This window comes from Oryctolagus cuniculus, chromosome 1 (assembly GCF_964237555.1).
Source record: "Oryctolagus cuniculus chromosome 1, mOryCun1.1, whole genome shotgun sequence".
Classification (NCBI taxonomy): Eukaryota; Metazoa; Chordata; class Mammalia; order Lagomorpha; family Leporidae; genus Oryctolagus; species Oryctolagus cuniculus.
Window position 1 is genome coordinate 161,716,962 of NC_091432.1, and position 27,130 is coordinate 161,744,091.

The following is a 27,130-nucleotide window of genomic DNA, read 5'->3' on the forward strand; positions in this document are numbered from 1 at the left end:
ATGGCCACTGCGGCCAGCCGCAGCGCGCTGATCCGAAGGCAGGAGCCAGGTACTTCCTCCTGATCTCCCACGTGGGTGCAGGGCCCAAGCACTTGGGCCATCCTCCACTGCCTTCCCGGGCCACAGCAGAGAGCTGGACTGGAAAAGGAGCAACCGGGACTAGAACCCGGGGTGCCGGCGCCACAGGCGGAAGATTAGCCTAGTGAGCAGCGGCGCCGGCCGAGAAGATGATTCTTAAGGGGAACAGAAACTAGGCTGGTTTTGTTAATTAGGTTCCCTCTCTGAAACCACCAGCCAGGATTAGCATCTGCCAAAATTGACTCAAGACCCTATTTTAAAAGGAGTGGTTTCTCCAGTCTCAAGACATACAATTTCACAAAGTGGCACAAGTCAGTTTCGAGGAAGGCATCTTTTAGCCAGCAGCACATTACTAACAGCAATTAACAGGGAGGGAGTCACGTGCAGGAGTACCACACCAGTGACCTGAGTCTACAGCCTGTAGGAAGACAAACTCTCCTTTAGACGTGTACTCAGGAAAGAGTGACAATGGGTTCCCGCACCTGCAAGCTTCAGGGGACACACGTGTCACAGGTAAAGGGTCCTATGCCGTGAACTGACATGCAGAGACGCTTTCCATGTTTCACAGCATGCTTGCCCCGGAAAGACTTCATTTACCTCCTGCAGTAACTCAACAGCTATTCCCTGGGCACTTACTATGTGTATATCACAATGCTGGTGGGGGGGAGGGAGGAACCAGCATGAGTTTACACCTGGAAAGTAAACCCTGACGTGGACCTTCAAGTACTCCTGCCCCTCAGAGTATCCTCAGTACAACAGCCATACTCAACAGAAAGGCAAGGGTAAAGTGCACCTGTCACACTTTCCCTGCATTAAGTGGCATGTGACAAAGGTAGGGAGGACTGTTTAAGGTGGAATAGGTGACTAAAGCCTTTAGCTGACATGGGATAAAAAAAGCTGTCATTGGGGCCAGCATTGTGGCACAGCAGGTTAAGCCACCACCTGCAGTGCTGGCATCCCATATGTCTACCAGTTCCAGTCCCAGGTGCTCCACTTCTGATCCAGCTCTCTGCTAGTGTACTGGGGAAAGCAGCAGAAGATGGCCTGAGTGCTTGGTGGATGGAGTTCCAGGCTCCTGGCTTGAGCTTTGCCATCCCAGCCATTTGGAGAATGACCCACGGATGGAAGATCTCTGTCTCTCCCTCTAACTTTGCCTTTCAGATGAATAAATAAATCTTAACCAAAAAAAAAAAAAAAAAAAAAAGCTTTTCTACCTCTGCTTACCTTAAAGGAAAACGCACCACTGGGTTACCCACACACTGGTAAACATTACATTATATGAAAGCTAGAAAGAAGCAGTAGTATCTAACATGAACTTTTTGTTCACATTTGAGAGTGGAGACTCAAAGGTGACATGATTTGGGTCAGGTCACACAGTCGTATATGCTGCTGGAACTAGAATCCAAGTGACCAGCCAGCAGGCCTGACAGCTCCTTGTGTCCTGCAGTATCCAAGGTACATCCTCATGGCTCTCCATGGCAGAAAGCCATGGAGGAGACGCCGCAGATCTGAGCTCTGGCCTTCAAAACACTAAAATGCAATAGCTCAGAAAACCCATCACCTTCCAAAACCATTGATTTGTCACCTGTGAAAAAGTGAGCAACAATGAATGGTGAGCCTGCGCAGAAGCATTCCTGCCACTTCAAAGAACCTTATATGAGTTCAGAACTGGCACTGGCCGATCACAGAAAATCTCGCTATGACTCTAACTCCCGCTCCGTGTTACCTAGATCAGTCCCTGAAGCTGCCACCTCTCATCCCTCCCGAGATTATGGGGTTAATTATCTGTCCCGTCCCCCTCAGAAACGGTGGGAATTAAATGCACTTCCGGACTGCAAGACGTTGATGCAAACGGAAGGTATTACCAAGAAATCCCTCTAGTCGTCTCAATTTGGACAAAACTGTGATGTGGTTCTATCAGTCAGGGCTTTGCAGGTTTCCTTCCCAAGTCAGACGTCAGCATACGTCAGTCTCAGACTTAGCACGATTCGCACCGGTCCTGCTAAGTCCCCTGCTCGCATCACCGTGCACAGAACCCACCATTTCTCTCAGCCCGCAGATGAGGCATGACGCTCACTCAACCTCCCACCGGCGTGGACCCGGCTGGGCAAAGCTCGATCTTTTTCCCAGGGTCTTCCTAGCTGGGAACAACAAAGATTCCCTGAGCCCGGTTCTACTGTACCTGTTAAAGCCCTAAGGAAACCCAAGCTTCGGCTTTTTCTCTCCACCCAACAACCGCAGAACGCCAGGCTAGGGAGAAAGCTCCAGGCGGACACACTTTGCCCGAGGGACAAAAGGGGTTCCCCCAAAGCGAGGCTCGGGAGTACGGATGTGAGGACCATTCCCTCTCCTCAGGACAGGGACACAGCCTGAGGCCCCACGTGTCCCTCCAGGGCCACGCACCCTGCAGCAGGGGCCTCCAGCAGGCTGATAGTCACAGAGCGGTGGAGGGGGAATTTTTGATCCGCGACCCTGTCCCTTTTAAAGACACCCGAGTAACTAGCATTTCTTCATTCAGAGCCTTGATTTTAGTGGATGGCATGAAAGAATTCCTCAAGCTACCCAAACAACTTGTCTGGAACAGGTTTCTACCGGATCACGCCCGGCACGGGGCGCGGGGCAGGGGGGAGAGAGGACAAGAAATGACAGTAGGCTCATCTGCATGAAGCAAAGAGGAGCCGACGCTTGTTGTCCTCAGCTCTGAGACTCCTGGCACTGGCTCGGCGGGTCCGACCCGGGCGCGCGCCCTCCCCGCCGCCCCCTCACTTCGGCCCCCGCCCCAGATGTGGACGCGTCACGTGGACCGGGCCGGGGCAGCCGCCGCGCCAAGTGCGCCGCTGCACCTTGCCGGGAGCCCGCCGCACCTGCTCCGTCCCGCGGCCGCGCCAGAAGCCGCCAGAACAGCAACTCCCGAGCCCCTCCAGGAACGCCGGGGGCGGCTACCAAGTTCAACGCCGTTCCGCGCCCGGGGCGCTGGTGGGGAGAACTCCCTCTCCTTCCTTCTTTCTCTCCACCGCCAAACTCTGCGGGCTCCGGGTGACGGGGACGGGGGCTCCCGCTTGGGTGAGCCCAGGGTGATCTCCGGTGGCACTGCGGCCCGGGTGGGGGGGAGGGATCGCTGCCGTGGCTCCCGCGGAACCCAGGTCCCACTTCGGTGGCCGCGGGCGCCCCCTCCACGTCACCCCCAGCACAGCGGGAACAGGCAAAGTGCGAGGGCTGAGAGCCCGCCGGCGTCCGCGAGCCACACCGAGCCCCCAAGCGTGGGGCGCCGGGGAGGGTCTGGGGGAGGGGCCGGAGACGCGCAGGCAACTTACCTCAGCCGGGCAGCGTCGGGGGCCTTGGCGGCCGAGACCAGTTGCGCCACAGTCCGCAAGTTGTGAGGATGTTGCTGCTTCCCCTGGGCGGCGGGAGCGCAGTGCAGCCCGGCGGCGGGGAGGGGCGGCGGGGCGGGGCCGGGGGCAGCGCCGCGGGCGGGCAGGTGCCGGGGCGGCAGCCGCGGGGCCAAACTCGCCCCGGACGCGCCTCGGCGGCGGCGGCGGCGCGCGACTGCGAGTGTGCAATGCGCGCGCGCCGCGGCCGGTGTGTGTCCCCGCTTTCCCCTTCCTCCCCCGGCAGTCCCTGGCCAGACGGAGCAGCCAGGGGCCGCCGGAGACCCGGCAGCTCGGAGAGGCTCGGAGACCCGGCGCAGCCTGCCTGGCAGCGGCGCGTTCGGGACCGGGGGCCGGGAAGCAGCGGCGCCTCCGGGTCGGGCGCGGATCCCCGCGCAGCGCGCGCCGGGGTGGGAGCGAGGCGCAGGGCGAGCCGGCTGCGCGCAGTGCCGCGGCTCCCGGAGGCTGCAGGCCCCGCCCGCCGGCCGCCCAGGCTCTTCCCCTTTCTCTCCACCCCCTTGTTCTATCCCCGCGCGCTCTGCGGGGAAGCCAGACCGGTTTGCAGCAGCGGCGGCGGCCGCCCAGTGTCCGCTGGAGTGGCACTGAGTGTGCGACTCGGTGCGAGGGGACTGAGCACCCTGCACCACCGCCGCTGCCGCCGCCTCGCGCCCGGGACGGAGAGCACGGTTAGACCCGGCCCGGGGCCCTGGAGTAGGCGGGTTCCTCTGAGCCTCCAGGGCCAGCCGACGGCTTCCTGGTGCCTCTCAAAGTCTGGAAATCCCGGCGAGACGAGGCTGTGTTTGGGATAGGGTGTCCCCTTCCTCAGGCCACTGGACTCGGCTAGATTGGCCTCCCGCACTTAAACACAGCGTCCCCCTTCCACACGGAACGGACCGGCCAGGTTCCAAGGTTCCCGTTCTAAGGGCAGCCAGTGGTCCCAAGAATTAAGACCTACCCAACAGGTAGGGAGGGAGAGGTTGGCGAGGGGATCCTAGTGCGCTGTGATGACAGCGCGGGGGTGGGCAGGGGCGCCGGTAATCTCACCTGGCGTGGTTGGAGTTGCGAAGAGGGTAAGGAGGGAAGAAGGCTGCGGGGAAAGCTAAACCTCAGTTCGCTTAATAGGAACCGAAAAGTATGGGATCCCTCCCAGCTGAATCCCAGCAAGGGGTGTCTCTGCCTCTCATTCCTTCCCACCTGGCCCAAAACAACAGCGCTGGTCCACGCCAGCATTCCCCATGTAGGTATTTGGAGAGCTCTGGCTCGGTGGACAAACGTGGATTTTTCACCCCCTTGATTCTCTGCAAATGAAAGCCTCCTCTCCGCTTTCGAATCTCTTGGTAACCGCCATTCCGTTGGGTGAGTTTGTGATGGTTCCGTACCGGCCTGGGATGGACTGCAGTAATTTCTCTGTTTACACAAGTATCTTTTTTTTTTTTAAGTTTTAAGTTTTATTGAGGTATAATTGACAAATCAAATATTTAGTGCTGGCATTGTGGCGTACTGGGTAAGGCCCACCGCCAGCAGCACAGGCAGCCCATATGGAGCTAGTTCAAGTCCCAGCTGCTCTACTTCCAATCCAGCTCCCTGCTAATGGCCTGAAAAAGCAGCCCTGCACCCACGAGGGAGACCCTGAAGAAGCTCCTGGCTTCAGCCTGGTCCAGCCCTGGCCATTGCAGTCATCTGGGAGAGTGAACCAGTGGATGGAAGATCTAAGACACTCTATCTCTCTGTCTCCCTCTCACCCTCTCCCCTCTGTCTGTGTAGCTCTTTCAAACAAAAATCTTTAAAAAATAAATGCTTACTATTCTTCAGCTGTCTTTCCAGCCTACATCTTCCAGATGTTTGGCCATTGCTGAGAGATTCCGGGCATCATTTGCTGAGGACCCTGTAACCTGTGTCTGGTCTTATCTTGGCATCCTAGACACTTTAAAGCTCAGAACAGGAAGGTACATTAGGCTGAAAGATATTTAGTGACCCAATGACCAGAACACAGTTTGCTTGACTCTTAGTTCCTGAAAGATAAACAACAGAAACACTGGGTTCACTGAGTTCAAGATGGGGCCACTAGACGGGTAGCAGAGTGCAGAGCAGCAGATTAAAGATTCCTCCATTTGACTTGTTTCAGTGGCTGTGTAGGGGGCAGCATCGCACCACTCTAAGAGTCTGGGAAGGGTGATTCCTGTCTTTCGCGTACTCTGCCGTCCAGGGAATGGAGAGCAAATGTGCTTCCCAGATGTGGTGAGTCCATCTCACCTCCTGGTGATGCAGGTGAGATGAAGACAGGTAAAACCAAACTTAATTAAAATCACAGTGTATCTGCAATTTTTCAAATACATCACATATAAATGCCTGATACATAGACATCTACACCAAAACTCTCTTCCCATGAAAGAACCTGATATTGACTCACTTCTGTAAAGCACACATGCAAACAGTGGGAGTTGCCAGAGAGCAGTCACAAGGCAGGCTGGCCCCAGCTACTGAGAGAGCTAAGACCATGAAGCAGGATTCTAAAGAGTTCTATGCCCAGCCTTAAGATCACATTGTTACTGTGAATTAAACAATGGAATGAAGACCCACGTGGTGGTGAGACGCCTGCTATTCCTTCGTGAATCTGCCTCTAACTCCATCAACAGCAATTTGGGAAAGTCATACTCTGTCAGAACTAAAACAACATCAGCATCGTTAGCAATCTTCACTTGGCCAGAAAATCTAGAATCCTATTTAAAAACAGAAAATACTCAGCTAATTGATGACTTAATTTTGAGTGTAATTTTTCCAATTGATTGCTGATCTTACTCCAAAAATCTATCTAATACTACTTAATACTCCCGCTGACTATGGGAAACACGCCTGGTTTCCTTGTGCAGTAAGCAGTATCCATGGCCCTCAGTGAGTTACCTCCCTTTATGCAGGGATTTTCCTTCACTTCTTAGCCCTCTCCCACTCTCAGTTCAAGCAAATCATTGACTTTGGCCAGTGGGACATTAGCAGACGCTATGTAAATGAAAGCTTGAAAAATGTTTGTAGGTTTCTGTTTCTGCTGTTGGAATTCTGCCACAGCCAAGAGAACAAGCCTGCTAGAGGATGGAAGACCCTGTAAGTGGAGCTGATTCATCACAGCTGAGGCCATGCTTGACCAGCCAGCTCTCAGCTGACTGCAGAGGCTCGAGCGAGCGCAAATGGGATCAGCCAGGCCTGGCCCAGGGCGTTAGACCCCCCACCCAGCCATAGGCTCAGCAGAAATTATATCTGTTGCTTCTGAGCCACTCATTTAGTTATCTATTGCTCCTTAACAAACCTCCCTAAAACTTAGTAGCCCCACCACCAACTATTTAGGATTTCTCATAATATATGAGTCAGCTAAGCTCAGCTGGGCATTGGCTCAGGGCACTCACTAAATTGTTTTCAGCTGGCCACTGGCGGCTGGGCAGAGCTGGAAGATCCAAAAAACTTTGTTCCACAGTAAGCATCACAGTCCTCCATACCATCTCTCTCTGCCTCCCTTCCTCCCTCCCTCCCTCCCCGTGAGCTGGACTGGACTTCCTAGAGCAAGGCTGTCTGACTTTTATGGCAACTGGCTCCAAGAGGAAGGAACTAGAATCTTCCAGTCTTCTTAAGGACTGGGCTTAAAAGTCCTAGAATATTTCCACTTCATTCAATTGATCAAAGCAAGTCACAAGCCAACCACATTCAAGAAGAGGTCAGTAGGGGTGGGCATTTGGTATAGTGGTTAAGATACAACTTGAAATGCCTACATTCCATATATGAGTGCTTGGTTCAAGTACAGGCTCTGCTTCCAATCTAGCTACCTGCCAGTGTGCACCCTGGGAAGGGAGCAGGTACTTGGGTCCCTGCCACCCGAGGGGGAGACCTGGATTGAGATCCTGGCTCATAGTTTCTTCCTGGTCCAGCCCTGGCTGTTGCAGGTATTTGGGGAATGAACCAGAATGTGGAAGATCTCTTTCTGCCTTTAAAAGAAATGTGGGTTGTTGTTTTTTGGTTTTTGTTGTTGTTGTTGTTGTTTGTTTGTTTCTTGTTTTGTTTTGTTTTCCAAAAGAGGAGGGGGAATAGAATCTGCCTTTCGGTTTGAGGGACAGCAAATGGAATAGGAACAAAAGGAGTGGATGGCAGCCATTTTTTGGAGACAATCACATTCAGTAAGTCATTGGGTGCTTTATTACACTGCACTAAATAACTGATACACTCTCGTTAGCCACGGGCCTGGGGTGGTTACATACATTTTGGGTCTTTGTATGAAATGAGGGGTGTTGAATTACTCTAAGTTCCTAGTGCATATTTGACATTTACTTCAATGATGCCTTAAAGGCAAAAGAAGTCCAAAAATAAATATTCCATAGGGAGCTGTCAGAGAGTTGGAGGAATATTGGTCAGCTATGAGTATTGGCACTCATTAGTTCATCTGTCATTTATTCTCCAACGAGGACAAAACCAAGACTCCAGATGAAAGGCATGCATTGCACACTCTGGCATCAAAGAGTTGACAATAGAGCCTGCATCCTACAGTTCCTGAGGGGTCCTCCTTCTGCCACATTGCCTTCTCTTTCCAGGAACTTCATTTCTTAGTACACAAGAAACACTGCATGATTAGGGGGTGTCCTATATACCTTGAGGTGGCAATTTCAGAGGACTGGGTTACCCTGGGAATGTTATATTCCGTAACTTTAGGTTTGCTTGTAAGGTTAGCAAAGGCTGACTTCATGCACCCTTACCTTCCTTCTCCCTCTACCCTCTTCTTTTTCTTGTCTTTTCTTTTTCTTTTCTACCCTCTTTTTTCTTAATCCTCTTTTCCCTCCTTCTTTTCTAAAGGTGTATCTATTTGAAAGAGCTGCATATAGAGAGGGATAGATCAAAAGAGAGAGAGATCTTCCATCCACTGGTTTACTTCCCAAGTGGCCCCAATGGCCAGTGCTAGGCCAGGCAGAAGCCAGGACCCAGGAGCTTCTTACAAGTCTCCCATGTGGGTGTGGGAGCCCAAGATCTTTGACAGTCCTCTGCTGCTTTCCCAGGCACATTAGCATGGAACTGAATCAGAAGAGGAGCAGCCAAGACTTGAACTACACCCAGATGGGATGCCAGCATTGCAGGTGGTAGCCTAACCTGCTACACCACAATGCTGGTCCCTCTTTCTTAAGCCTACATATCCCCTCATTCCTTGAATTCAGAATTGCAAAAAGCATTGAACCAGGAGTCAGAAGACCTGGATTCTCAGCCAGCTATGTTCCTGCAACTGTGAAGTCTGCATTCTCTCCTGTCTTCAGATTCCTGGCCCGCATGATGAGGGTGTTATATGACATTCTCCGAAAGGTCCCTTATGTGCCCTACATTCTATGAGCCTTAGACACCCGCAATATGTACAGCAGCAAGGCTGGGAGGGCTTTGAATATTAAGGATTCAGGGGTCCCTGCCACCCACATGTGAGACCCAGATGGAATTCCAGGCTCCTGGCTTCAGCCTGCCCAGCCCTGGCTGTCCTTTGGGAAGTGATCTGGCAATGGATGATCTCTCTCTCTCTTTCCCCTTCTCCCTCTCCCTCTCTCTCTCTCTCATTCTGCCTTTAAAATAAAATACATCTTAAAAAAATTGCAACCAATAAAAACATTTAAAAATGTATTAGAGAGAGAGGGATCATCAACCTGCTGAATTATTCCCCCAATACCTGCATGAGTTAGGGCTGGGCCACACTGAAGCTAGGATCCTCAAACTCAATCCAGGTCTCCCACAAAGGTGGCAGGGACCGAACTAAGCAGTCACCTACTGCCCCTAGGGTACACATAAGCAGGAAGCTGGAATGGAGAGTAGAGCCAGCACTGGAACCCAGGCAGTGGGTCAAGGGATACAGTCATCCTAAGCAGTGGATTATTGGCTGCAACAAGCACCTGCCCCAGTAGTCAGAACCTGTAGAAAAGGTGCCGTGTTGGATTGCCAGTATCCCAGGACTCACTTTCTACATTTTGTCTGTTAACTAGAAAACATGCAACTCGACTAGCAGGCAGCCCTGTTGAACTCCTGGTTCTTTGCTCAGAGGTCGGAATTGCCCTGGCCCTCAACACTGGCTGATGTTTGCATTCTTCAGCCAGAAACAGCATGAGAACTGAAGGCCCAATGTTAGCAAGCATACAAGTGTAACCCTAGAAAAGTGCTCCAACACACCTGGTAACATTTAGGAAACATGAAAAAGAGCTAAGAAAGATTTCCCTGGCAAGTGTATACCAAAATACAACATGATGTTCGCTAGGAATATAAATATGTGAAAAAACACGCAACTCCTGGAGGGCAATAATTAAAAATTCAAGTTCATATATTAAGGTGGGGAAACACTAAGACTTTTTTAAAATGGGTGTTATGTTGTTTTGCTTTCAAAGATTTACTTATTTACTTGAATGTCAGAGTGAGAGAGAGAGAGAGAGAGAGCGCATGCGCGCCAGGCCAAAGCTGCAGAAGCCAGGAGCTTCGTCTGGGTTTCTCGTGTGAGTGGCTGGGGCTGAAGTACTTGGGCCGTCTTCTGCTGCTTTTCCAGGTGCGTGAGCAGGCAGCTGGACTGGAAGTGGAGCAGCCAGAACTCAAATCAGCATCCATATAGGACACCGGTGATGCCGACAGTGGTCCCTGTTGTTTCCACATTTTAAAAATCCCATAAGATGGGAAAACTACTAGTCTGATCTCCACTGGCCTATATGTCTATTGAGTTCAGTTACCTTTTTTTCTCTTCAATACCTTTTTACTTGTTACAGACTCACATGCACACTTTTCTATGTGAATTTTCACTTTTCCCAAAGCTCAAAAACAAGAAAAACCACAGGGTCATTGATTTGAGAAGTGAACAAAAGCAAGAGATTATCAGAATGGAGAAGAGAAAGAAGGAAAAAGATTGCTAGGATAGCACAAAGAGCCATGCTACAATTCAGAAAGCATCCTAAAGGTGTGTGAAATGGTTCGTGTGATTTTTCTACCAAGTCTGAACTTGAGTTTTAAGGAACCTGAGAGTCAAGGCCTTGATAAGGGGGAAAGGGACCTGCTTTCAGTCCAAGAAGCTGGCTGCAGGGCTGCGGTGGAAGAAGGAAGCAGAAATGAGTCAGCACTGTTCCTCAAGGCACTTCAAAAAATCTATGGCAGTTACTGCACTCCGAGCAGCAGTGTGTTGAAACAATTTTCCTAAAGTCACAACAGTCAACTGTGGAGCCAGGAATTAAAGCCAGGGCTGCAGTATTATCCCCAGAGCTGGAGGTGGGCAACAGACTATACCCCAGAGCCTTCATGCTTAAACACAGGCTTCTCGTGCCAAAACTTTATGCATTCCAAAACGTGAAATAGTTTGCTTTCTACCTCCTTAAAACATGAAAGAAAAAGAAAGTTCTCATCAACGCTGAATACATTTGGCATCAACTGGGTCAAAATAGAAGGGTGACAAATCTAGATAGAGGACCAGGAAATACCTCAGTATCTCCAAGCGGCTCAGTTCCGGACCCCCTTCCCAACTGATACCACACCCCTCCCTCACTGAAGTCCCTTGTATGAAATGCAGCAGTGTTTGCACAGAACCTGTGCACATCCTCTCATGTGCTTCAAATCACTCCTAGATTTCCTATAATCCCTAATACAATGTGATATCTGTGTAGCCTGTATTCTTTGTTGTTGGGGAAATAATGACAAGGGGGAAAGGGGCAGTCTATGTTTAGTGCAGATGTAACTGTTTTTTCCAAAATATTTTTGATCCCCAGTTGGTTGAATCTACAGACATGGAACCCTGGGTAGGAAGGAGGCCTATGGTGATGGAATCTACCAGGGAGGTAGAAAAAAAGACCAAGTAACGCAGTCAGCAAAGCCCCTCAGGCTTCCTAAGTAGATGCAAAAGTTGTGAACCCAAGCAAGACACAGCTGCCGCCTCCCTGGAGCCATGTCCAGGAGGGGCTGAGATGGCACAGGGAGTAAGGTCAGAACCCACCCTGTAAGAAGGGGCAGCTTCCTGGGGCCCAGAGGCTCACTCAGCTTTGTTTTCTGAAGGGATGAGTGATGTGTGATGGTGATGCCACAACAAATACGTAAAAAGAACATTCACTTCCATCAACCAGGAAAGACTCCATTCAGATTTCTCGCACCCTGCCATGTGCCATGTGAATGCACCAGGAAGACAAGTTTGATCATTGCTCATTTCTCCAAAATGTTGCGACTTTCCTGAGTTGGAACCTTGCGGGCAGAACACGCCTAGCAAGTCTCTCCCCTCAGCAATATTTGAAGGGGAGGCTTTACTAGCAAAACACAGTTCCCGGCCCTGACACTCTTTTAAAGACAGTATCTTTTGTTGGGGTCTGGGACAGAGAAAGGAACCATGTTCACGGAGATCTAAGACGTGCACCTCTCAAATCTCAGTGCACTAATGCCATAAAGTTTCTCCTCATCATGGACTGGCTGCAGGCAGTCATTTAGAGACCCTGATGCCTGCCCCCCCACCCCCACTGGCCTCCAAAAGCTCTGCTGAACTGGAAGAGAGAGGGAAAGAAAGTGACAAATAGCACCCGCATGCACCTTCCACTGGTATGGCTGGAACTAGATTCTGTGGCCCAACCTGCCTGCAAGGAATCTAGAAAGCTTTGTCTGCGCCCTGTGCCTGGGGGGACAAGGAGAGCCTGGGCATTCATGAGCAAGCATTGCTGTCCTCTTGTGCTGAATTAAAGACTAACCATCTGCATTAAGGTTATTGTTGCACAGCTGATTGGAGGTTGATGGAGGGGAGTGAGGAGTAATCAGAGTTATTCTCCTGTTCTTGTACCCTGGTATTTCCCAAGCATTTGTAGACTGGAAGCAGCCTCTTGAACAACTGTGATTTTGGATGGTCGCTGTCCTGAAGGGTTTGCGACAAACACAGGAGCATAAAGAGTCAACAGCCTGTATTGTTACAGAAAATGAAACACTTGAAGCAAGTGTGAAAAAGAAGTGCCTTCTGGGGCTCTTGCCATGAGGAGAGTCTATTGATTCCATTACCAGGGGAGGAAAGGGGATCTGTGCAATCAGCTTTTGAAGATGCTGCAGCCGGAAACTCTGCAGCTTTGGGGAGAGGGGAAAATCAGGAGAAATGTAAGTCACAGCCCTTCCCTGCATCAGCTTGTCTTGATGGCTGCTTTCAGAAGAAAGGATGATAATGAGGGAAAAGGAAACAAGTGAGGGCAAGCAAGAGGGTTGTACTTCTGTTCCAGCACAAATACCTCTTGAGAATATATGGCTAATACCACTACTGCAGGGATTTGCAAATACTTTAGTTTTTCTTTTTAGAAATGCAAAAAAGGCCGGCGCTGCGGCTCACTAGGCTAATCCTCTGCCTTGCGGCGCCGGCACACCGGGTTCTAGTCCCGGTTGGGGCGCCGGATTCTGTCCCGGTTGCCCCTCTTCCAGGCCAGCTCTCTGCTGTGGCCAGGGAGTGCAGTGGAGGATGGCCCAAGTGCTTGGGCCCTGCACCCCATGGGAGACCAGGAGAAGCACCTGGCTCCTGCCTTCAGATCAGTGCGGTGCGCCGGCCGCAGCAGCCATCTCTCTGTCTCTCTCTCACTATCCACTCTGCCTGTCAAAAAATAAAAAAAAAAAATTTAGGGCCGGCGCTGCGGCTCACTAGGCTAATCCTCCGCCTAGCGGTGCCGGCACACCGGGTTCTAGTCCCGGTTGGGGCGCCGGATTCTGTCCCGGTTGCCCCTCTTCCAGGCCAGCTCTCTGCTGTGGCCAGGGAGTGCAGTGGAGGATGGCCCAGGTGCTTGGGCCCTGCACCCCATGGGAGACCAGGAAAAGCACCTGGCTCCTGGCTCCTGCCATCGGATCAGCGCGGTGTGCCGGCCGCAGCGCGCCGGCCGCGGTGGCCATTGGAGGGTGAACCAATGGCAAAGGAAGACCTTTCTCTCTGTCTCTCTCTCTCACTGTCCACTCTGCCTGTCAAAAAAAAAAAAAATGCAAAAAGAGACAGACACAGAAAGATCTTCCATCTGTTGACCTACTCCCTGAATGTCTACAACAGCCGGGGATGGACCAGGCAAAAGCCAAAAGCCAGGAACCCAATCCAGGTCTCCACTGCTTCCCAGGGTGCACATTGGCAGGAAGCTGGAATCAGTGGTGGAGCCGAGACTGGAACTAGGCACTGTGGGATGTGGGTGTAGGATGTGGGTGCCCTGAAGGGTGTCCTCATCGCTGCACCAAAACCCTGCCCTGCATTTACTATCCTTAAACTTAAAAGGCAAAGTCCCACCATGAAGGTGTAAGTCAGAATGGATCAGAGAGTCAACCAGTGTCTTCATACGACTCAACACCTTCCCTCTGAGAAGCAGACTGCAGGCACGGACCAGGCTGCATCCTCTTGAATTTGTGCTGAATCCTTGGTTCTCCAAAGAAGCTGTCCGAAGGGTCAACAAGCACGTGAAACTCAACACTATCAGCCATTAAGGAAGAGCAAGTCAAAACCACAGGGACGAGCCCTGTGCACCTACTAGAATGGCTAAAATCAGAAAGATACTAACTAGCAAGTGCTGTTTTCATGGGTCCAAAACTGTGTGTGTGTGTTTCTAGGTGGGGGGCAGGACTTTTCTCTTAATTTTAGAGTAATGAACTGTTTTCTGTAACCATTCTGCACACCAAGTTGTATAGTGGCATTTCCTCTAGACTGTCAGGAGAAATGGTGAAAGAAGGGTTTATTTAATGTGCAAGTGTTCATTTATGAGATAATGATAAGAATAAAAGGCATAATTGAAATTTGCAATAGTACAAAAATGTGCACAAAGTCCAGAAAAGTCCTGAAGATAAATCTGCCAAAATATTACTATCATTGTCTTGGTATGATATTGTATCTACTTTTTAAAAATTTTCTTATAAAAAATTATCAAATCATAAAAAGTAAAGAAATGAAGAAGTACTATTTTAAGGTGACAAAAAAGTATCAATATATTTTTAAAAGCTTTATTTACTTGAAACTCAGAGTTACAGAGAGAGGGGGGCAGAAACAGAGGGAGAGAGAGATCTTCCATCTGTTGGTTCCCTCCCTAGATGGCTACAAAAGCTAGGACTGGGCAAGGCTGAAGTCGGGAGCTAGGAGTTTCTTCCAGGTCTCGCATGTGGGTAACAGTACTTGAGCCATCCTCCACTGCTTTTTCCAGGCCATTAGCAGGGAGCTGGATCAAAAATGGAACAGCCAAGACAGGAACCCGTGCCCATATGGGATGCCATCATTGCAGGTGGTAGCTTTACCTGCTATGCCAGTCCCCCCAAAGTACAAGTTTTAAAAACATAGAAAAGCAGACAAGAAATCACTTTTAACTTCCTCTGCTCAAGGACTACCATCTCCAACCCTTGATATTTGCTCACTATGCTTTAAAACATTTTATCCTTTGTTTAGGTTAAAATAATGTATATACAGCAAAGGATCTCAATAGACATTTCCCAAAGAATATATTTAAAGAGTCAATAACCATGTGAAAAGATGCTCAACACTATTAGACATTAGGGACATGCAACTCAAAACCGCAGGACATCTACCTACCAGGATGGTTAGAATTAGAGAGACAATAACAAGTGCTGAGGAAGAGATGGAGCAATTGGAACTCTCATGCTTTGTTAGTGGGGATATTAACAGATGTATCTGCTTTGGAAAACAGTCTGACAGCTCCTTAGTAGGTTAAATGTAGAGTTACAAAATGAATAAGCAATTTCATTCCTAACTTGGTATTCAAGAGGGATTAAAACATACTTCTGCTGGAAAACGTGCACGCAGATGTTCATAGCAGCATTGTTCACAACAGCCAGTAACTGAAAACAAATCAAATGTCCATCCTGGATGAGGCACCTGGCTCCTGGCCTCAACCTGGCCCAGTGTTGGCCACTGTGGCCTTCTTCAGGGGATGGAAGATCTCTATCTCTGTGTGTGTCTCTTTCTCTGTGTGTCTCTCTGTAACTCTGACTTTCAAATAAATAAATAAATCTTTGAAAAATGTCCATCCAATGGTGAATAGATTAAAAATGTGGTACGTCCACACAGTGACATACTATTTAGCAATTAAAAATAAGGAAGTATTGATACAGTCTATAAAATGGAAGAACCTTTGAAACTTTATGCCAGCTAAAATTAGTCAGATAGAAAAGTTCATATCTTTTTTGATTCCACTTTTATGAAATGTCCATAATAGGAAATCCATGGTGACATAAACTGATTGTGAAAGCCCAGGGGTAGAAGAGGGGGTGCTCCATGGGGAAAAGGGGGGTGGGTAATGGGTGTGGGGTTTTGCCTGGGATGATGACAGTGTTCTAAAGTTGATAGCAATGATGGCTGAAAACTATTGAATCATACACTTTAAAAGTATATCCCAATAAGGTAGTTTTATTTAAAAGAAGGAAAAAATAACATGTGTGTTTCAAAAAATTTCAAACCTATAGGAAAGTCTAACATTAAAAGTAAGATTTTTCTGGCCGGCACCACGGCTCAATAGGCTAATCCTCTGCCTGCAGCACCGGCACACCAGGTTCTAGTCTCAGTTGGAGTGCTGGGTACTAGTCCCAGTTGCTCCTCTTCCAGTCCAGCTCTCTGCTGTGGCCCGGGAGGGCAGTGGAGGATGGCCCAAGTGCTTGGGCCCTGCACCCGCATGGGAGACCAGGAGAAGCACCTGGTTCCTGGCTTCGGATCAGCGCAGTGTGCTGCCAGCCGCAGTGCGCAGGCTGCAACAGCCATTGGAGGGTGAACCAACAGTAAAGGAAGACCTTTCTCTCTGTCTGTCTCTCTCACTGTCCACTCTGCCTGTCAAAAAAAAAAAAAAAAAAAAGTAAGATTTTCCTTTCCATCCTTTCTTTTATCTCTAGTTCTAGTCTCCAGAGTGGACCACTTTAGAAGTCTCTTTTGTTTTGTTTTCCTGGGGGTTCCTGTTTTGACATCGAATACTGCCATTACTCTTCTCTTAACTAAGCTGTTATTTTCCAAAGTATCTTTAGCATTCTACTGTGCAAGAGAAAAGAATTAACACACACTTTTCCCTCCTCCTACTTTTCCCACTTTTGTTTCCCAATTTTTGTAAGTTTCTTTTATAATAGTTCTGTTCTTATAAACTCAAGGCTTTGGTTTTTGTTTTTTGTTGTTGTTGTTGTTTGTTTGTTTGTTTGTTTTTTTACTTAACAATTTTAGGTACCATGAATTACCTAGAATAAAGCAGACTTTACATGCTTCATGGCTATAAACTACAAGGGAGAAGTCTAATTAAATCCAATGCTGAGTTCTATCAGCAGAAGACTGCTGCCTACTCTGTTTAACTATGACTGTAAGAACTTAAGGAAGTGTTTCTTAAAGATGTTTCAAAACATGGTTAAGGGATAAACAGTTATCTGAGATTCGGCTGTAGTGAATGAGAATAACAACTGAATAAAGAAACCAAATTCTAGGCTCATCTTAATGCCTTCCTAGTAGTTGCTCAATGGGTGTTATTTAATGCATTTTAAGTAAAGGCCACTTTCGCAGATGGGAGCCTTTCAACACTGGAAAGTTGGGCAGACAACCCCTGGGGCTTGCAATCCACTCACAGAGTCTGCCATGGAAAGGATGCTCTGCTGTATCCTGTTAGCTCTCTGTCTAAAGTCTGGTTGCCATGGTTATGATCTTGGACCAAGTGGTGAGTACAGGATGGGGAGTCAAGTTCAAGATTGGGCGGCCTGAACTGGGCAACAGGAGTTGGAGAAGACTGGGAAGGGACAGTGGCTTTAGAACATGCCCCAGGGATTCCACTGATGGATAATCACCTGGAACAAAAGCCTAAACTCAGTAGCCATAAAGGAAAGGTGCAAAGTAAAACAGCTTTCAGGTACTTCTGCACGTGTCTTAAGGTGCAGGCCATAACAGCTGGAGCCTGGCCACACTGAAGCAAGGAGCCAGGAGTCATGAGCTTCATCCAGGTCTCCCACAGGGATGCAGGGGCCCAAGGACTTGGGCCATCTTCCACTGCTTTCCCAGACACATCAGCAGGAAGCTGGATCAGAAGTGGCACAGCCAAGGCTTGAACCAGTGCCCACATGGGATGCTGTGTTGCGGTGGCGGCTTAACCCACTAACCACAGCACTGGCCCCTGATTTCTAGTCTTACAAACCACCCACTCATTTGCTCCTGGAGAACGTTCAAGCAAGCGAGTTGGCCATTCTAAATGTAACAATACATTTCTTGGGGCCAGCATTGTGGCACAATGGGTTAGGTCACCACCAGCATTCTATGTCAGCGTAGGCTCAAGTCCTGGCTGCACTGCTTCTGATCCAGCTCCCTGTTAATGCACCTGGGAAAGCAGCAGAAGAAGGCCCAAATGCTTGGGTTCCTGCCACCACCCACATGGGAGACCCAAATGGCATTCTAGGCTCCTAGCATCGGCCTGGCCCAGCCCGGACCATTGTGGCCATTTGGGGAGTGAATCAGCAGATGGACAATCTCTCTCTCTCTCTCTCCCTCTCTCTCTATAACTCTGTCTTCTAAATAAATAAAAAATAAATCTTGTTATTTCACATCTTCATAATAATGATGATAATGATACATTTGTTTATGGGCCACATAGTGGTTAGAAGAATCTGCCTGGATTCAAACCCTGTCTCCTTCACTTTCTAGGTCCATGACCTTTACTATGTAAACTTCTTTGTGTGTGCATCATTTTATTACTCTGTAGAGTGGGGGGATTAATGGCTCTGGCTTAGGGAGTTGTTGTAAAGATGACAGGCGCTGAGCCTTACCATTTACTGATCTACAGTAAATGTAGAGAAGAAAGGACCTGTTAAATTACATTGCGGCAGTTCTATCTGCAAAGTCCAGCATGTAGGGAACACTGGTCAGGAAACTGGAGCGGTCATCCCGTGGTCATGAGGAAGACACCCAAGTGCCAACACACTGCTCTGAGACTCGGGATCTGACCGCAAGGGAGGAGGAAATTATCTGGCATCCTCACCCTCCGCAGTAGGGGCAGCCTCTCAGGTGCTGGTGCTGGGAAGCAGCTGCTGCGTAGCCATTGATACAGCGGTTCAAGCTGCTGGTAAAAGGGCCAGTTAACGTTCTCGACCATTCTAGGAATTGCAGCTGCAACAAAAGTCCAGCCCTGGGGTGAGCATTTGGGACAGCAGCTAAGATGCCGATGAGGGATAATCAGGCAGCTAGCTGGGTTTGCTAAGCTGGAGGTCGCAAGCTACCATGTGTAATTGTAGCCTCCTACTTGTCAATCAAAATGTCCCCTTTCCCCAGATGCCTCTGTTTCATTCAGGACCAGAGGACAACACCAGGAAAATTCAGATAGAGAGCTCCACGTGGAACTTGTGGAGGTGCCATATAATTCCCAGATGGCCTCACGCCTGGAAAGACACCACCCCTGACCTCAGAAGAGAGGTCAACACCTGGGAGGGGCTCTTTCCCAGCAGAGACCAAGGCAGGAGGTGCTGTGAGGATGTCTTCTCTGTGTCCCTTCCCCCACCCTCCTCTCAGCAGCTTTCTGGCCCGCTGCCCACTCCTGATGGGCGACCCATGCTCATGTGTATGGTGTGGTTTTGCTTTCTCACCTTCTGAATACATTTTATCATTTTGTGCACTTTATACATGTCTGTACTTAGAATGCTTGTCTAGAAGCTAGACAAGAGCCTGGAGTAGAAATTAATACACCCCAGGCCCACATCAATGCCCCTTGGATGCCCACATTCCATACTGAAGTGTCTTGGCTCAAGTTCCAACTGTGCTCCCTGGTCCCCTGCTAATGTGCACCGTGGGAGCCAACGGGAGACTTGGACTGAGTTCCAGGCTCCTGGCTTTGGCCTGTGCCAGCCCTGACTATTGCAGACATTTGGGGGAGTGAACTAACATACAAGAGCACCCCTTCTTTCTGTTTTTCTCTGCCTTTCAAACAAATAAAGCTTCTTTTAAAAGATCTATTTATTGATTTGAAAAACAAAGTTACAGAGAGACAGGGAGAGACAGAGAGTGAGAGAGAGATCTTCCATCCTCTGGTTCATTCCAGATGGTTACATTGGCTAGGGCTGGGCCAGGCCAAACCCAGGAGCCCAGAACCCCATCCAGATCCCCCACATGGGTGGCAAGGGCCCAGGTTCTTGGGCCATCTTCCCCTGCTTTCTCAGGTGCATCAGCAGGGAAACAGATTGGAAGTGGAGCTCATATGGATGCTGATATCACAGCAGGAGGCTTAGCCGGCTGCACCATAACGTTGGCCCCAGGGAAACATTCTTTTAAAAACAAGCTCAGCGCTTCACTCTTACAGAAATGGGAGTGGAAGAGTGAGGCTTGGGCAGGGGAGAAAAGGAGTCAGCTGGGAAAAATTGCCAGGCCTGCTGCTCTCCAGAGTTCCTTGGAGTCCCCGAGGTTAACAGCCCTGGGGCCAGCGTGTTCCCCACATGGTCTCCACTTGCACCCCAGTGTGGATGTCCTGAATTGTAGCTGATGTGTTTCTGAATTGCTTTGGAAGCACTTTAAAAGTGATTTTTATTTTATAAAATTAAGCGAAATAAATAAGGCATATACAGAACTATACAGTAGCACAGCAATGAAACCCCTTCTCTCTCTGCTTCTGTCCACCTGCTCTGCCATTCTTGGGGCCCAAGCAGCATCACCCCTCACTTGAATGATGTCAGGAACTTTTTTGTTCTGTAACATTTTCTTTCAGAAGAGTTATAAATTTACAAAACAAAAATTGTGAGGCAGTAATACAGAGAGGTCCCATACACCTCTCACCCCATGTCCCCTATTAACATCTCGTATTAGCATCATTGCTGCAGTTAATGAACCATACCCAGTTTCCCCTATTTTTTTAATGCCTCTCACCTCTTTCAGTCTATAGTAATTAACTTTCTGTGCTGGGATTGAGGTTTTGATATTTCAATTTTAGCTTCTGCATGTGAGGGAGAACACACAGTTTGTGTTTCTGTGTCTGGCTTACTTTCCTCAACACCATGTCTTCCAGTTCCCTTCTGTTTGCTGCAAATGACAGGACTGCATTTTTTTTAAATAGCTGGATACTATTCTGTTCTGAATATATGCTACATTTTCTTTATCCATTCATCTGATGGTGAACACCTTGATTGGTTCCATATTTTATGAGTCTCTGTGCTATGGCTCTGGCCTCCTTTAAATTCATTTGCAATGCACTGTCCAGCATGATCTTTGAAACAGTAGACACAGGGGCTGTGGTGTAGCAGGTAAAGTCACCACCTGTGATGCTGGCACCCATGAGTGCCGGTTCAAGTCCTGACTGTTCTACTTCTGATCCAGCTCCTGCTAATGGCCTGGGAAAGCAGCAGGTGATGGCCCAAATCCTTGGGCCACTATACCCACATGGGAGACCCAGACGAAGCTCCTGGCTCCTGGCTTCAGACTGGCCCAGCACTGGCCATTGTGGCCATCTGGGGAATAAACCAGCAGATGGAAGATATCTCTGTCTCTCTCTCTCTAACTCTAACTTCAAAATACATAAATAATAAATCTTTATTTATTTATTTATTTATTTTGCCAGGCAGAGTTAGACAGTGAGAGAGACAGAGAGAGAATTATAGACAGTGAGAGAGAGACAGAGAGAAAGGTCTTCCTTCCATTGGTTCACTCCCCTAATGGCCGCTACGGCTGGCGCTGCGCCGATCCGAAGCCAGGAGCCGGGTGTTTCTTCCCAGTCTCCCACGCGGGTGCAGGGGCCCAAGCACTTGGGCCATCCTCCACTGCCCTCCCGGGCCACAGCAGAGAGCTGGACTGGAAGAGGAGCAACCGGGACTAGAAGCCGGGGTGCCGGCACTGCAGGCGAAGGATTAGCCAAGTGAGCCACGGCGCTGGCCTAAATAGTTTTTTTTTTTTTAAAGTTTATATTTCACAAAAGACATGTTGACACACCATGCAAAATGCCAGTGGATCCATTTCTGCAAGCAGGCTGCCAATTGTAATCTGGCGATCGGTGTGTAACCACTTCTTAACTCAGAGCTCACCTATGCTCTTCTGGAAGAACTCTCAGCTTCGGGCCCCTGGACTGTGAACACACATCAGATCCTAGTTAAAACCCCTGGGAGATCTGGCAAGTTTCATTCCATCCGTGGTCACGTGCCATGTGACCAGCCTGCCTCTTTATCTCTGGCTCCTTAAATCCGGAGTTCCTTTGGCTTGAGACCTTGACATTGTGGAGGTCAGCCAAGGTCAGAGCTCCAGCAAGAATGACTCACACCCTGCTCTGCACTCTTCACTGGGCACAGGCTCCAGTGTGATGAATGCTGTGATTTTCCAGGCTCTGCTTTGAGAAGGTGAAGTTCATTCCCAGAAACAGTAGCACATGAAAGAAAATCCTAAACAGCCACCCAAGGGGTGTTTAGCATTTAGAAAAGAAAGAAGCTTCGTCAGTCTGGTTCTACCCAGTGTGGTTCTGATTCAGTCTCATGTAAACACCCTTGATAGGCTTGTGCAAGGAGGGGACCATTATCAAGGTGTTTAAAAATAGATTAAATGTGAAAGATTGCAATCCTACATACCAGTATTCACAATAACCTGATGAATATTTGCAGTTCTGAGGCTTTGTAAGACTTTTACATGATTTATTTGCTTTAGAGTCTTTTGCATTTTTGAAAACAAAATAATATAGAAACAGTAAACCCACTCCTAATTCCATTCCTTTCCTTTCTCCCCAGTGGCAACCAGTAGGCAAAGCAATTTTTTAACTGTTTCTTTCCATGTTTATTAAACTCATGTGTCCATAAGCTTGACATTAAATTGGCCTGTTTTAAACCTTTATATAAAGGTAATCAAGCTTCATGAATCACTCTGTATCTTTTTAAATATTTTTAAAACAAACATCTTTTCTAATCCCATTTTCCACAATTTCATAAAAATTTATTCATTAATTTTCATCTTTATTTGGATGGTAGGCCCAGATACAGAGAGGCACATAGAAACAGATCTTCTATCTGCTGGTTCACTCCCCAAATGCCTACAACAACCAGGACTGGGCCAGCTGAAGCCAGGAGCCCAGAACCAACTACTTGCACCATCCCCTGTGTCTCCCAGGATGTGCATTAGCAGAAGGCTAGATCAGACGCTGGGTAGCCAGCATGAAAACCAGGCACTCATACATGGGATGCGGCACCCCAGGTGGCAGCTTCACACTGCAACATATGCCCAGCCCTCCCTTCCACCTTGCTACTATTGTTTAGCATGAGGTTTTAGGAGGCTTATCTCTGTGGCTATGGGTGATGATAAGGCTAGGCTGCCTCCCCCAGTTATTCAGTTAACACTAATGTAGGTGTTGCTGCGAAGGTATTTTGTAGATGTGATGCAAGTCCATAATCAGTTTTAATCTCAGATGATCGGGTGGACTACTTCAATCAGTTCAAAGGTATTAGAAGGGCTATTGAAAGGCAGAGCTGAAGCTTCTTAGCAGAAGAAATTCTGCCAGTGACTAGTAGGTCTGCTCACAGCTGACTGTTCCAGCCTGCCCTTCCTGACCGTCCACCTGTGGATTCAAGACATGCGTAGCCAGGCAATGCTTCGCAAAGCCCTCTTTTAGCAAAAAGATTTATTTATTTATTTATTTGAAAGGCAGAATGAGGGAGAGAGAGAGGGAGGGAGGGAGAATCTTCCATCTGCTGGTTCACTCTCTAAATGGCCACAATGGCCAGGCCTGGAGCTGGCCTGATCCCAAGCCAGGAGCCAAGAGCCAGGGACCAGGAGCTTCTTCTAGTCTCCCATAGGGTGCAGGGGCCCAAGCACTTGGGGCATCTTCTGCTGCTTTCCCAGGTGATAGCAGGGAGCTGGATCAGAAGTGGAGCAGTGGGGACTGGAACTGGCCCCCATATGGGATGTTGGTGCTGCAAGCAGCAGCTTTTACCCACTAAGCCACAGTGCCAGCCCACAAAAACCCCTTAAAAGTATCTTCCACTGATTCCATTTCTCTGGTTGAACCCTGACTGACATAACAGATGTGCTTCTGATTCTCTTGCTTTTGCTGTTTTGTTTGCATTGCAGCATCGCAGAGATCAGCAAATCTTCCTTGTAAAGGACCAGGAGGTAAATATGTTAGGCTTTGTGGGTCCTTCTGTCTCTGTTGTAAACACTCTTGAATGTCCTTGTGGCATGAAAGCAGTTATAGACAATATGTCAATGAATGTATATAGCTGGCTTTCAATAAAGATTTATTAGTGCTGGGGCTGTGGCACAGTGGTTTAACCCTCCCACCCATAATGCCAGCATCCCATATGAGCACCTGTTTGGGCCCCAGCCACTTTGATCCTGCTTCCTGCTAATGCACCTGGGAAAACAGCAGATGATGAGCCATTTGCTTAGGCCCCTGCCACCAATGTGGGAGATCTAGACAGCGTTCCAGGCTCCTAGCTTTGGCCTGGCCCAGCTCTGGTCATTGCAGCCATTTGGGGAGTGAACCCATGGATGGAAGATCTTACTCTTTGTCTGTCTGTAACTTTCCCTTTCAACTAAGTAACTAACTAACTAACTCCTTAAAAAAAAGATTTATTTATATCCATAGGCCTCAGTCTGGCTTTGATACACGGGCTGTAGTTTATGTACTTCGGCTACAGTGTTTGTCACTACATGAGTAAACCACAATTCATCCATTCTGCTATTGATGGAGACTTCTACATTTTCTGTCATTACCACAAAATGCTGTTCCTAACGTTCTTGTGCTCATTTCCTGTGTGTATGTCCAAGAGCTTTTCTTACTCTGTCTAGCAATGAACTGCTGGGTTGTGGGGAGTGATCTCCAACCTAATTAGATAAAACCTACTTCATAGCACAGAAGTTGTTCCAGTTGACACTCAGTATTGGTAGTGTAGGAGACTCCCAGTTGCTCCATATCTTCTCTATCACTTGGAGCTGTCAGACCTGTATTTAAAATCTGATGGTCACAACACGGCCTCTTTCTGCAGTTGGCACGTTTCCCTAAGCAATAATGATAAGAAGCCTCTCTTCTTGAACTTACTTTTCAAGTCTTATATATCTTCTTTGATAGTGTTTGTTCAGATCTTTGGCCATTTAAAAAACTGGATTCCCTTACTGTATAAGCTTTTATATCTTTTTTTTTTTTAAAAAGACTTATTTATGTACTTGAAAGTCAGTTTCAGAGAAAGGGAGAGAGAGGGAGGGAGGGAGGGAGGGAAGGGGAGAGAGAGAGACACAGAGAGAGAGAGAGAGAGAGAGAGAGAGAATCAATCTTCCATGCACTGATTCACTTCCCAGATGGCCAAAACTGCCAGGGCTGGGCCAGGCTGAAGCCAGGAGCCAGGAGCTTCATTCAGGTCTCCCATGTGGGTCACAGAGTCCCAAAACTAGGGCCATCTTCCAGTGCTTTTCCCAGGCCATTAGCAGGGAGCTGGATTGGAGGTGGAGCAGCTGGGCATGAACTGGAGCCCAATTTGGATGCTGGAGTCACAGGCTGTGGATTAACCTACTATGCCACAACACAGGCTCTTTAAATCTTCTGGATAGAAGTCCTCTATTGGATATATGATTTGCAAATATTTTTTCAGCCGATAGCTTGTGTTTTCATTTTCTGTAGTGTCTTTTGCAGAAAAAAATTAATTTTGATGAAGCAAGCTTTATTGGTTTGTTCTTTGATGGATTATGTCTCTGGTGATATATTTAAGAAATCTTTGCTTAACCCAAGGTGACAAAGATTTTTTTTTCCCATGATGTCATCCCCTAGAAGTTTAAAAGTTTTAGGTCTTTATTTATTTTAAAATTTATGTATTTGAAAGACAAAGTGACAAAGAGAGTGATAAACAGAGAGACAAAGATCCTCTACCCACTGGTTCACTCCCCAAATGAGTATAACAGCCAGGTCTGGACCAGGCTGAAACTAGGAGCCAGGAGCTCCCTCCGGGTTTCCTACATGGGTTGCAGGGGCCAAAGTACTTGGGTCACGACCTGCTGCCTTCCCGGATACATTAGCAGGAAGCTGGACTGAAAGAAATGTAGCCAGAACTGGAACCAGCACTCTAATATGGGATGCTGATGTTGTAAGCAGCTGCTTAACCTGTGGTGCCACAGTGCTGGCCTCTAGGTCTTCTTCTTCTTCTTCTTCTTTTTAATATTCATTCATGATGTTTTTTATACATGTATTTTTAAAAGAAATTATTTTTTTATTTGAGGATCAGAGTTACAGAGAGAGCAAGGGAGAGTCAGAGAGAGAGAGAGGTCTTCTATCCGCTAGTCCACTCCCCAGATGGCGACAGCAGCTGGGACTGGGCTTGGCTCAAGCCAGGAGCCAGGAACTTCTTCCAGGTCTCCCAAGTGGGTGCAAGGGCCTGAGCAATTGGGCCATCATCTGCTGCTTTCCCAGGCCACAACAGAGAACTGGATAGGAAGTAGAGCAGCCAGTACTCAAACTGGCACCCATATGGGATGGCAGCACTGCAAGTGGAGGCTTAACCTACTACGCCACAGTGCCAGCCCCTGGGTCTTTATTTTGATTTCTGATGAACTTTTAATTCATTTTTATTTATAATACAAAATATGTACCCAAGTTTATTTTTGTATATCAATGCCCACTTGTTCCAGCACTATATCTTTTTCCACTGTTTGTGTATCTGTCAAAAATCTATTGACCATGTATCTGTGAGTCATCTTCTGGGCTTTTTTCTACTTCACTGATTTATATGGCAATCCTTTTGTCAATACCACACTGCTTGCTTGCTGTAGCTTTAGAGTAACTTTTGAGATCGCGTAGTGTGAACTGTTACATTAGTTGTTCTTTCTCAAAACTGGCTATTCTAATTTATTTGCCTTTCCTTATATTAGAATCATACTGCTGAAATCCACAAAAAATCCTGCTGATGTTTTGTTGAGGATTTGGCTCTGTAGGTAAATGTGGGGAGAACTGATATTTAACATAAACAGTGTGCATGTTTATCTCCTTGTTTCTTCCATCATGTTTCCCACTCTCCAACAGACACATGCTGGAGTTATTTTGTCCAACTTACATCCTATTCTGTCGTTGGGGTGTTACTGTAAATGACACTTTAAAAATGTAGCTTTCTAATTGTTCATTGCTGTCATATAGAAATACAATTGGCTTTTTAAAAAATTTATTTTAGGCATACAAATTTCCTGTATTTCCTATATACAGATTCAGGAACATAGTGATACTTTCCACCCTACCCTCCCTCCCTCCCTCCCACATTCCCACCCTTCTTCCTCCTATTTTTCAGATCTATTTTTCAGTTAACTTTATACTCGTAAGATCAACCCTACACTAAGTAATGAGTTCAACAAATAGTACAAAGAAAAGAACACCATTCCTTATCAGTAGAGATAAGGGCTGTTAAAAAAATGAAATCCTGTCATTTGCAACAAAACAGATGCAACTAGAAACCATTATACTTAGTGAAAATAAACCACTCCCCAAAAGACAAATACCTATGTTCTCCCTGATCTGTGATAACCAACAGAGTAGCTAAAAGGTCATCTATAGGAGTGAAGTTGACATTTGAGATGGGATGACTTCTACAACTGGCTTTTGGATCCTGCAGCCTTGCTAAGCTCATTAGTTCTAGAAATTTTCCATTTGCTAGTCTTACGTTGATTTGTGGCATTTTCTTAATAATTAGCAAGTGTTCTGTGTATATTCTGTATGGTCAGTCTGTCTCAGTCTGTTTGTGCTGCTGTAACAAAACACCTTAAAAGGAGAACTGATCAAAACACC

At 47.8% G+C, this 27,130-nt stretch overlaps 1 protein-coding gene across 3 annotated transcripts in view; it reads right to left on the reverse strand.

Moving 5' to 3' along the window:
* PIP5K1B (phosphatidylinositol-4-phosphate 5-kinase type 1 beta) overlaps positions 1-27,130 on the reverse strand; it is a 393,421-nt gene that overhangs the window by 322,723 nt on the left and 43,568 nt on the right. Inside the window, exon 1 of one of the 3 annotated variants that reach the window (XM_008256190.4) lies at positions 3,393-3,532. The exons of 1 other annotated variant lie outside the window; for it this stretch is intronic. The gene's annotated coding sequence lies outside the window, so the exon portion shown is untranslated. Of the gene's footprint in view, positions 1-2,942; positions 3,002-3,392; positions 3,533-27,130 lie in introns of those variants that run through there. One more of the 3 variants, XM_017341676.3, reaches the window with a different exon arrangement.